Source organism: Megalobrama amblycephala, linkage group LG3, assembly GCF_018812025.1.
Source record: "Megalobrama amblycephala isolate DHTTF-2021 linkage group LG3, ASM1881202v1, whole genome shotgun sequence".
Classification (NCBI taxonomy): Eukaryota; Metazoa; Chordata; class Actinopteri; order Cypriniformes; family Xenocyprididae; genus Megalobrama; species Megalobrama amblycephala.
Genome location: NC_063046.1, coordinates 55433424 through 55442541, shown reverse-complemented (window position 1 = coordinate 55442541; position 9118 = coordinate 55433424). Strand labels below are relative to the sequence as shown.

Sequence of the window (9118 nt, the reverse complement as noted above, 5' to 3'; positions counted from 1 at the left end):
AGTTCTTAGGGATTTCAACGGGGACCGTGGCGGGTTCATGGGCAAGGAGTTTGGGTGGCGCCGGCAGAGCGAGAAGCACAGGTGGCGCCGGCAGAGCGAGGAGCTTGGGTGGTGCTGGCAGAGCGAGGAGCTCGGGTGGCGCCGGCAGGACAAGACGCTTGGACATAAGAGGGGGAAGAATAGAAGGAGTCTTCTTTCTTCTCCTCCTCCTCTTCCGAGGATGAGGCTATGGTTCACCGACTGGAGCGGTTTCTGGAGCAGACTCACTGGCTGAAGCGGGTTCTGGAGCGGACTCCATGGCTGGAACGCCCCCTACCTCCGTGAGCACCGAAGGGGCGGCCATCTTGCCCGTAGGCACTGGCAAAGCAGCCATCTTGTCCATCGCGTCGAGGGCGCTTGAGTGCATAGCAACCGGCGAGCTTGAGTGCGTTGCAATCGGCGAACCTGAGTCCATGGCAACCGGCGAACTTGAGAGCGTTGCAACCGGCGAACTTGAGAGCGAAGCGTCCGGCTGGCTTGGGTGCGAAGCGTCCGGCTGGCTTGGGTGCGAAGCGTCCGGCTGGCTTGGGTGCGAAGCGTCCGGCTGGCTTGGGTGCGAAGCGTCCGGCGGGCTTGGGTGCGAAGCGTCCGGCGGGCTTGGGTGCGAAGCGTCCGGCGGGCTTGGGAGCGAAGCGACCGGCGGGCTTGAGTGCGAAGCGACCGCCGGGCTTGAGTGCGAAGCGACCGCCGGGCTTGAGTGCGAAGCGGCCGGCTGATGCTTGGGAATACCAGCCGCTCGCGCTGAAATCAGCGGTGGATCAGCCACACTGGAACGCAATCCTAATTGCTTTCTGACTGATCCAGAGACGTGACGTTGCTCTGGGCGTTCAGCGGTGACGTGACGTTGCTCTGGGCGATCAGCGGCGACGTGACGTTGCTCTGGGCGTTCAGCGGTGACATGACATTGCTCTGGGCGATCAGCGGCGACGTGACGTTGCTCTGGGCGATCAGCGAAGGCGTGACGTTGCTCTGGGCGATCAGCGAAGGCGTGACGTTGCTCTGGGCGATCTGTGGTGACGTGACTTGGTGTTGTTGTGACCGCCATCTTGTGAAAGTTCTTTGGCGTGGCGGCCATTACATGATTCGGCGAAGTGTCGCAATTCTCCGCGACCCCCACCGTAAACGAAGAGCCAACAGTCAGTAATGCATAATCCAAAAAACAAGTAAGTGAGGAACGTGGTCCCTCTTGTCTCAGTTTATTCTGGAGGGGTTGATTTATGCCATCGCAAAAAAAGTCTAAAAGAGCACAGTCAGGCCAGTCTGCATAATGGGCAATATCCAGAAACCTCTGAATGTGGTCCTCCAGGGTACTATTACCTTGACGAAGGTGGATAAGACATATAGCTGGGTCCATGCTGATGCTGGATGTGACAGAAACACTCACGGTAGCTGCTGGATCTTGGTGTGGCAAAGTCTTCTGTAACGAAGGCGGGACTCAGAGTAAGATCCAAATGCAGCGTTTATTTACAGTGAGGATGGTCGTACAGGCAGAGTTAATCAGGGGCAAACAGGAACAGCAAAGGACAGGCAGAATCGTAGTCAGGAAACAGGCAATGGTCAGGCTAGGCAGATATCACTCACAGAACAGTATTCAAGGCAAGGGTCAGGACAGGCAGCAACGGAATCGTAAACGGGTAACAGGCAGGATCAACAACAGATAGGCAGACAGGATATAATCACTCGGTAATGACACACGGTGTAATCAAGACTTTGCGGTGAGGTGGTGTGTGTGTGAGTCTTTTATAGTCCTGGTAATGAGTATCAGCTGGGTGTGGTGATTAGTGTGAAGTGTGCATGGCTGTATGTGGCAACAGGTGATTGGTGGAGTGAGTGCATGTGATTGACAGGGAGGATTATGGGAAATGGAGTCCGGAGTGAACAGGAACGTGACAGGAACAGATGGTGATCGTGACTAATATATTTTTAATGCACTTCAAATAAGCATGCTGGGAAATGTATTATTAACATACTACTTGCATTTCAAGTATATTTTTAATACATTTAATACTATGTCTTTTTCACCTGGGATAACATGTATTAGGAAAGCAAATTGGATCCATATGATTTAATATAGACTTTAAGGGCTGTTTGTGAGAGAATGTGCCATGTTTCAAAGACAGGTTTAGGGGTGGGGATACCAATGCTACTCTCAAATATATTTTCCTATATGTTGTATGCAACATATTTAGCTAACATAAAGTGTTATGATAACAAATGAACCAAAATTTCACCAAAACAATTGGTGAAAGACAACAGTCTTTTAAAGAGATTGTAAAAAAAAAAAAAAGAAAAAAGAAAAAAAAAAAAGAAAAGAAAAGAAAAATAAGCATCATTTGCTCAACTGATAGAGCAGGTCCAGAGGATCCCCTTTCAAGGTGTCTGAGGAATGTACCAGCAGAATAGGGCTTGCATAGAAACCGTACACTGTTTGTACATTGTGCATTAGTGGACTTTATTGCATAAAAATGCATTAGTGCATTATAAGTTTATCTATCATTATGGGAAGACCCAGCCTGTTAGTCTTCTAAATATCAGTTAGCTACTGTTAATGCGCATTTCTTCTTCGTGAAATTCTTCTGATAATATGTAATGGCATGTCAGAGCATGTCCATCTCCTAAAGGCTTTCTCTGTACACTCTTGCAAAGGATGTGTTAAAACTGACTCAAAATGTATTAAATTCCTACACATCAATGGGTGAGTTTAGGGACAACGTTTGTTGTGTTGATTTCTACACATTCACTGTTTTAATGATTTTAACACAGTAAATGTGTCTGAAAGGTTAACACAAAGATGTGTAAATGTGTAAAAGATGTGTAACATTGTGTTATCCTTGGCTACACACATTGTGTTAAAAAAGGTATCTAAAATACTAAACAAAATGTTAGCATTTGAAAAAATGAATGTAAAGTCATTGTTTGTTTTTCTCATTGTCAATTTATTACAATAAAATATCAATAATTAAATTCAATGCAGAATATAACAATAACATTTTAAGCAGTCAAAAATGATATGTCCAACAAAGGACAAAACAGTTCTTTTCAATCTCATTAGGCAACATGATACATAACCCGTCCCTACCTTCAAAATATAGTTTTACTTATTTCCAAACATTGATCATGATCCACATGATCCTTCAGAATTTATTCTAGGATTTGCTGCTCAAGAAACTTTTCTGATTATTATCAATGTCTGTACTCCATCTTCTCCACAGCATATGAGTAAAAGGGATAACAAAAAATTGTCTTTAAAAAGCCAACACAATGTTTTTTGTCCACCTTTGGGAATAAATGAACATCTCCAAAGATTGGTTCCTGTTCAAAACTTGACTGACGACATCAGGATTTTCCCTGGATGCATGCATGTCCACAAACACAAATGTGCTCAGTTCTTCTTCAGAGAAGTTCACTGTTCCAACACTATATAAAAACATAAGAAGGAAAGAGAGAGTGTCAAATTGTTTTTAATCTCCAACATACTATATTTTAGAATATATTTGTAAGTAACAAACATTTGTCAGCATATTCAAACATTTCAGTTGAACTGTAAACTAAATTATGCCAATTACATTTTAATACTTACATCGCTTTAATTCTTTCCAAATGATTCATAGATGTGAAGACTGCAATCAAGGATTTAGCCCATTTCAGTTGGTCTGCAGTGAAGGGATAGCTGTTTAAGATAAATGCACAGTAAGACACATGCAAGAAGTCACCATGTGATGATTTTTCTTTCCCTCAGTAGTTAACCCACCTGTGTACTGATATGCTGAAATCATATTAGGCTTCTTCCTGGTCAGGTGGGACTCTTGAACCTAATAAAATATTAAAATAATTAAAAAATAAAAACTACAGTTGTTTTGAATGCTTGATTTGAATTAATGATTAGTGAGTTTTACTGCAATGCTTACCTGAATAAATTCTATCTGGTGAGACTCGCTGAACATAGAAAATGGTCCATCTTCTGATTAATTCATTTGCTGTAGACATAATGCAAAAGTCACTTATAAAAGTTAGCATGTTTATATTGTATTCTAATGTTACCTAGCCTGCACCACACCAGTGGCTTCAAAGCATTTATCACATATTGCCAATCATTTCAGCAAACTTTCAAATCCACTACAACCACTTAAGTCTATCACTAAGGAGTAGACCATTTTTAATACACCATTACAGGTGACAATTTGTGTAAATCGAGTACAATTCACAGTCTAAAGGAGCGGTCAGATTTAACGTTATCATTGCTTGGCGAAATTTTGCATGCAAAATCCATTAACTGCTAAAGGTATTTTTATTGTGATGTATTGAATGCTTGCAAGTTTTACATTTGACACAGTAGAGATTCCGTAGCTAAGGGGCGGGGTCTTTTTGGGAGGCGCTTGGCGCTGGTGTTTGAAGATTCAGTCAGTAAAAAGTGACCGGAGAAATCAGCCATGCGGTCTCACGTGTGTTTATTCAAATAGATACACCACAGTAAAAATTGCCGATGAGGATAAAGTCTAAATAATGGCGCTTCTTGGAAACATAGGCGAGTTTGTTCCGAAAGCGTCTTGGTCAGCTTATATTGAACGGCTGGAGCAGTTCTTCGTGGCGAACGACATAAGCCAGGAGAAACAGGTTGCGACCCTGTTGAGTGTGATGGGAGCAACAACCTACGGTTTACTGAGGAACTTGGTACAACCAGAAAAGCCAAAAGATAAGTCGTACAAAGACATTGTGGACATTTTAAAGAGCCATTTCGAGCCAAAGCCTTTGCTGATTGCGGAAAGATTTCGTTTTAATCATTGCAACCAAAGAGCTGATGAATCTGTGATGGATCATGCAGCAGAGTTGAAACAATGTGCTGTGAGTTGTGAGTTTGGTGCAACGTTGGACGAGGCGTTGCGTGACCGTTTTGTAAGTGGAATGCGTGCCAACAACGACTGTTGTCAGAATCGAATCTGACGTTTGCACATGCATTTGAGATCGCATTGAGTATGGAGACGTCGGAAAAAGACACGCAGCAGCTGAGAGGGAATGACTCGCGCCTGGGGGAAGTGCATAAAGTGGATGCGCGAGCAGCACGCAATTCCGATCTGAGAGGGAAGACGTGTTACAGATGTCATGGCAAAGATCACAGCCCTCAGGTGTGTCATTTCAAAGAGGCAAAGTGCCATAATTGTGGAAAAATTGGTCACATTAAAAGAGCATGCAGAGGAAAAACGGGAAAAAGTAAACGTTTTACTGTAAAAAAACACGAAGTATGCGGAGGCAAAGGAAGCTGAGTTGCCCATGTTTTCGCTGTTCAGTGATGAAAAGGACAAAAAGTCATTCACAGAGACATTTAAGGTAAATGGCAAAGAAATAATGATGGAAATTGATACTGGAGCAGCCGTGAGCATCATATCTGAGAAACTCTTCCAAGCTGCATTCCCAAAAGAGACACTAGAGGTCGCAGAGGTCAAACTTAAGACTTATACAGGAGAGATTATGCCTGTATTGGGACAGTTTAAAGCGAAAGTGAACTATGAAGGACAAAGTGTACTGCTACCCTTAATTGTAGTAAAAAGGGAAGGGGCCAGCTCTGTGTGTCAGAAATTTGCTACAAAAGCTTACCTTGAACAGTCAAGTGCATCAACCAAAGACACTTCAAGAGGTGCTAGATTCGTGTCCAGAGGTGTTCAAAGAGGAATTAGGCACACTCAATGAGATTAAGGCAAAGATTCTGGTGAATCCTGAAATTTCCCCACGTTTTTGTAAAGCTCGCCCACTGCCTTTTTCCATGAAGGCTCAAGTTGATGCAGAATTGGACAGACTGGAGAAGGCTGGCATAATCACACCTGTAAAACACAGTGAATGGGCAGCACCCATTGTGCCGGTGATAAAAAAGACAAAACCATAAGACTGTGTGGAGACTATAAATTAACCGTGAATCAAGCAGCTAATACAGAAACATACCCATTACCCCGAATTGAGGAGTTGATGGCTACTTTGAGTGGAGGAACTGTGTTTTCTAAAATAGACCTAGCTTCAGCGTTCCAGCAGGTTCTTTTAGATGATGAGTCCAAACAGCTGTTGACAGTCAACACACATAGAGGATTATTTGTCTACAATAGACTACCTTTTGGGGTCAGCTCAGCACCCTCGATTTTTCAAAGGATTATGGAGAACATCATGAAAGATCTTGATGTTGTCGTTTACCTTGATGACCTCCTGGTCACTGGAAGAACAGAACATGAACATCTGCAGCGGCTACAAGCAGTGCTGCAAAGACTCAAGGAGAACGGCTTGAGAGTGAAGAAGTCAAAATGTGAGTTTGGCAAGACGCAAATTGAATATCTATGATTTGTGTTAGACAGCAAGGGTCTTCATCCATCTCCAGACAAAGTTGCTGCAATCAAGGATGCACCAGCACCTACCTGTGTGAAAGAGCTGAGAGAATTTCTGGGTTTAGTCAATTACTACGGACGTTTTTTGCCCAACCAATGTACAATGGCAGCTCCTCTCTACAGGCTGTTGAGAGATAATTGTAGGGCCTCGCTCGACAGAACTTACCGAAGACTTTATCAATGAACAACGTGACCGAACAAAGCTTCATTTGACAAAGGATTCATATGCTGACCCCAGAATCCCCAGGGGCACTGGATAGCTCCTAATTCCAGCTGGTCAGCATTAAGAGAAGTGGTAACGTGACTTAAGAACAGAGAATATCTGTTCTGAGGCCTTCCTGATTCTCTCACAGAACCCTCTTGTATTATCGGACGGAACAGGAAAACACCCATCAATGGATTTAAAGACGAATATGTCCTATCTATACCCCCTTTGTGTGGAGCAATCCATTTTGACCCGGTCACTTGTGACTCCGGTAGCTGTTCAATGACTTTATGCTTACAGACTCAATCTTGAATTTCAAATGGACCATCATTAAGAGATCATTTTAAACTATATACAGAATAATACATGCCATGATGTAATTACTAACATGTCTATTCAATGTATTCAATATGTGGGTTTTCTTCAAATGCATTATTGTAATCATTGTTTTAATTAGGTCAGTCTAGTAATATGTGTGTAAGAAGTGTGTCATGTTTGAGTTCTAAATACAGAGTTTATAATTCTCTGTAATTCTGTGTGAATGAAACATTGAAATTCAGTATCAGGAAGATATTAAGAAACGTTATAAAGTTGTTAATAAAACAGGAGAATGTTCCACAGATATCACGCAATGTGATCAATAGACAATAGACGAGGCGTGTCTAATCTCCGTAGCAACGTCTTATTGGAGGATCGCATCTGAAGGATGGAGTTGCTCCTTTAAAACTATGCTTTCCCAATAGCTGGAAGTCAGAAATCGGTCAGAACTCAAGGCTCGAAGTCGGTCATCGAAGTCGGTCGTTGAAGTCGGAGTTGAAACCCAGCAGCCGAAGCACCGCTACTTTGACCACGGCTGAAAAGTCGCTTGGGTCATGCTGAAAAGGAGAAGTTGAGGCTGATTTTCCATCTAACAGTCGCCGATGTCATCCACGAGCCGCGCATCTGACCATCCAACAGCCGTCCCATCCAAACTCCAAAACACTGTGAAATATCTGACCAAAGTCGCCAAAGAAGAAAACTGCTCAGAACAGCGCGTTTCACCAACTTTAACTTTAAAGCTTCCGCGCAACCCACGAAGGGCTTTCCCGAGAAGACGTCACCTGAAAGACAGCCAATCCAGAACGGGACTCCGCTGCACGCGAGTCGCAGAACAACCCGATTACCTCAGCTGTCAGAGCAAACGCAGGTACAAGCAAACTTCTCTCTCTTGCTGGAAACTGGTGAAACTCCTTTAAACCTAAAGAATCAAGCCAAAGCTCTGCTTTTGTGATTTTCCTCAGGTTGCGATGTTTAGTTAGTATTTGGGACTTTCTTCATAACTCATATCAACTCCGTGAATGTGTGTGTGTGTGCGTATGAATGTGTGTGTGTGTGTTTTGCCTTAGTTTCCTGTAATCATTAGAAGTAGTCAATAAAGCTTGCTTTGATTTTCACATATACGAGTTTCTTGTGCTGTGTATCAAATTACTGTCTTAAACTCAAAGATCAGTTACCTCTTGCTTATAATAATATAATAATTATAATAATAATAATCATAATAAAATATTGTTACTGTTGGCAGCAGAATAATATTTTATCCAGAATTGGTAAAATACTTTAACCTCAGTTTTCGCTGGACGAATAATTGATGAAGTGTTAAATATGTGACCCGATCTGGCGAAATGAGTCGGAAGTCGCAACGTTCTATTTTAAGATATGGGCCGATAATGTGGAAAAACAATGAAAAAAATGATTTTTTTTTTTTTTTTTAAAGCTAATTTCAAAGAACAGACTTTCAAAAATAATCTCCCAAAGTTTCGTAGTCCAGTTAATCGAGTAAAGGTATTTAAATGGCTATTAAATTTGACATGGTTTTACTAAATTAGCTGGAAATGAACTTCTCAACTCCTCTCGTCACTTATGAGCATTTCCCAGTATCCCCTGAAACGTCATTATCTCTGCTCTACAAATATGGTGTTACACGTTGTATAGAACCGATCAAAAAGCTGACCTAAACGCTGATTTTTAACAATGGGAAGCCCCGTTTCGACTGACAGGCACGCGATCGGTCCAGCCATCCTCCTGTCAGACTAGCGCGCCTTATAAAATAAAACTCCCATTTGCGTGTCTCTCTTTAAAAGCCAATAAAAATTGAATCCATATAGGTAGCACAAAAATTCTTTTTGCATACAAAACCAAAGACTTTAAAATTTCATATCAAGCCTCCAACATGCTTCTGTTGCGTTATTTTCACCCTCTAATGAGTCTGAGAAATATGCGTTTACAACAAAAATAGCACAGCAGCTAACTGAATACAAGTATATTTCACATGCTCATAACTTCATGAAAAATGCACAGATCATAAAAATCGCACATCAATATTTAAAGCAGATTCTCAAGATTAAAATGAATCCAAAATCAATATAATATATTGCGTTGATCACAGGATATTACTCACGAAATGATTTAACATACTTGGCTAAAAACATGTCTATCATCTCTCCTGGATGCAGTGTGTATCCAATGATCC

General features: G+C 42.1%; 1 long non-coding RNA gene across 1 annotated transcript; it reads right to left on the bottom strand.

Moving 5' to 3' along the window:
- Positions 1-1925: 1925 nt before the first annotated feature.
- Positions 1926-4750, bottom strand: LOC125264188. The gene is made up of 4 exons (XR_007184019.1): positions 3948-4750; positions 3791-3851; positions 3620-3709; positions 1926-3456 (listed from the first exon to the last, which is right to left on the bottom strand). It is a non-coding gene; the product is annotated as an uncharacterized LOC125264188 (long non-coding RNA).
- Positions 4751-9118: the final 4368 nt, after the last annotated feature.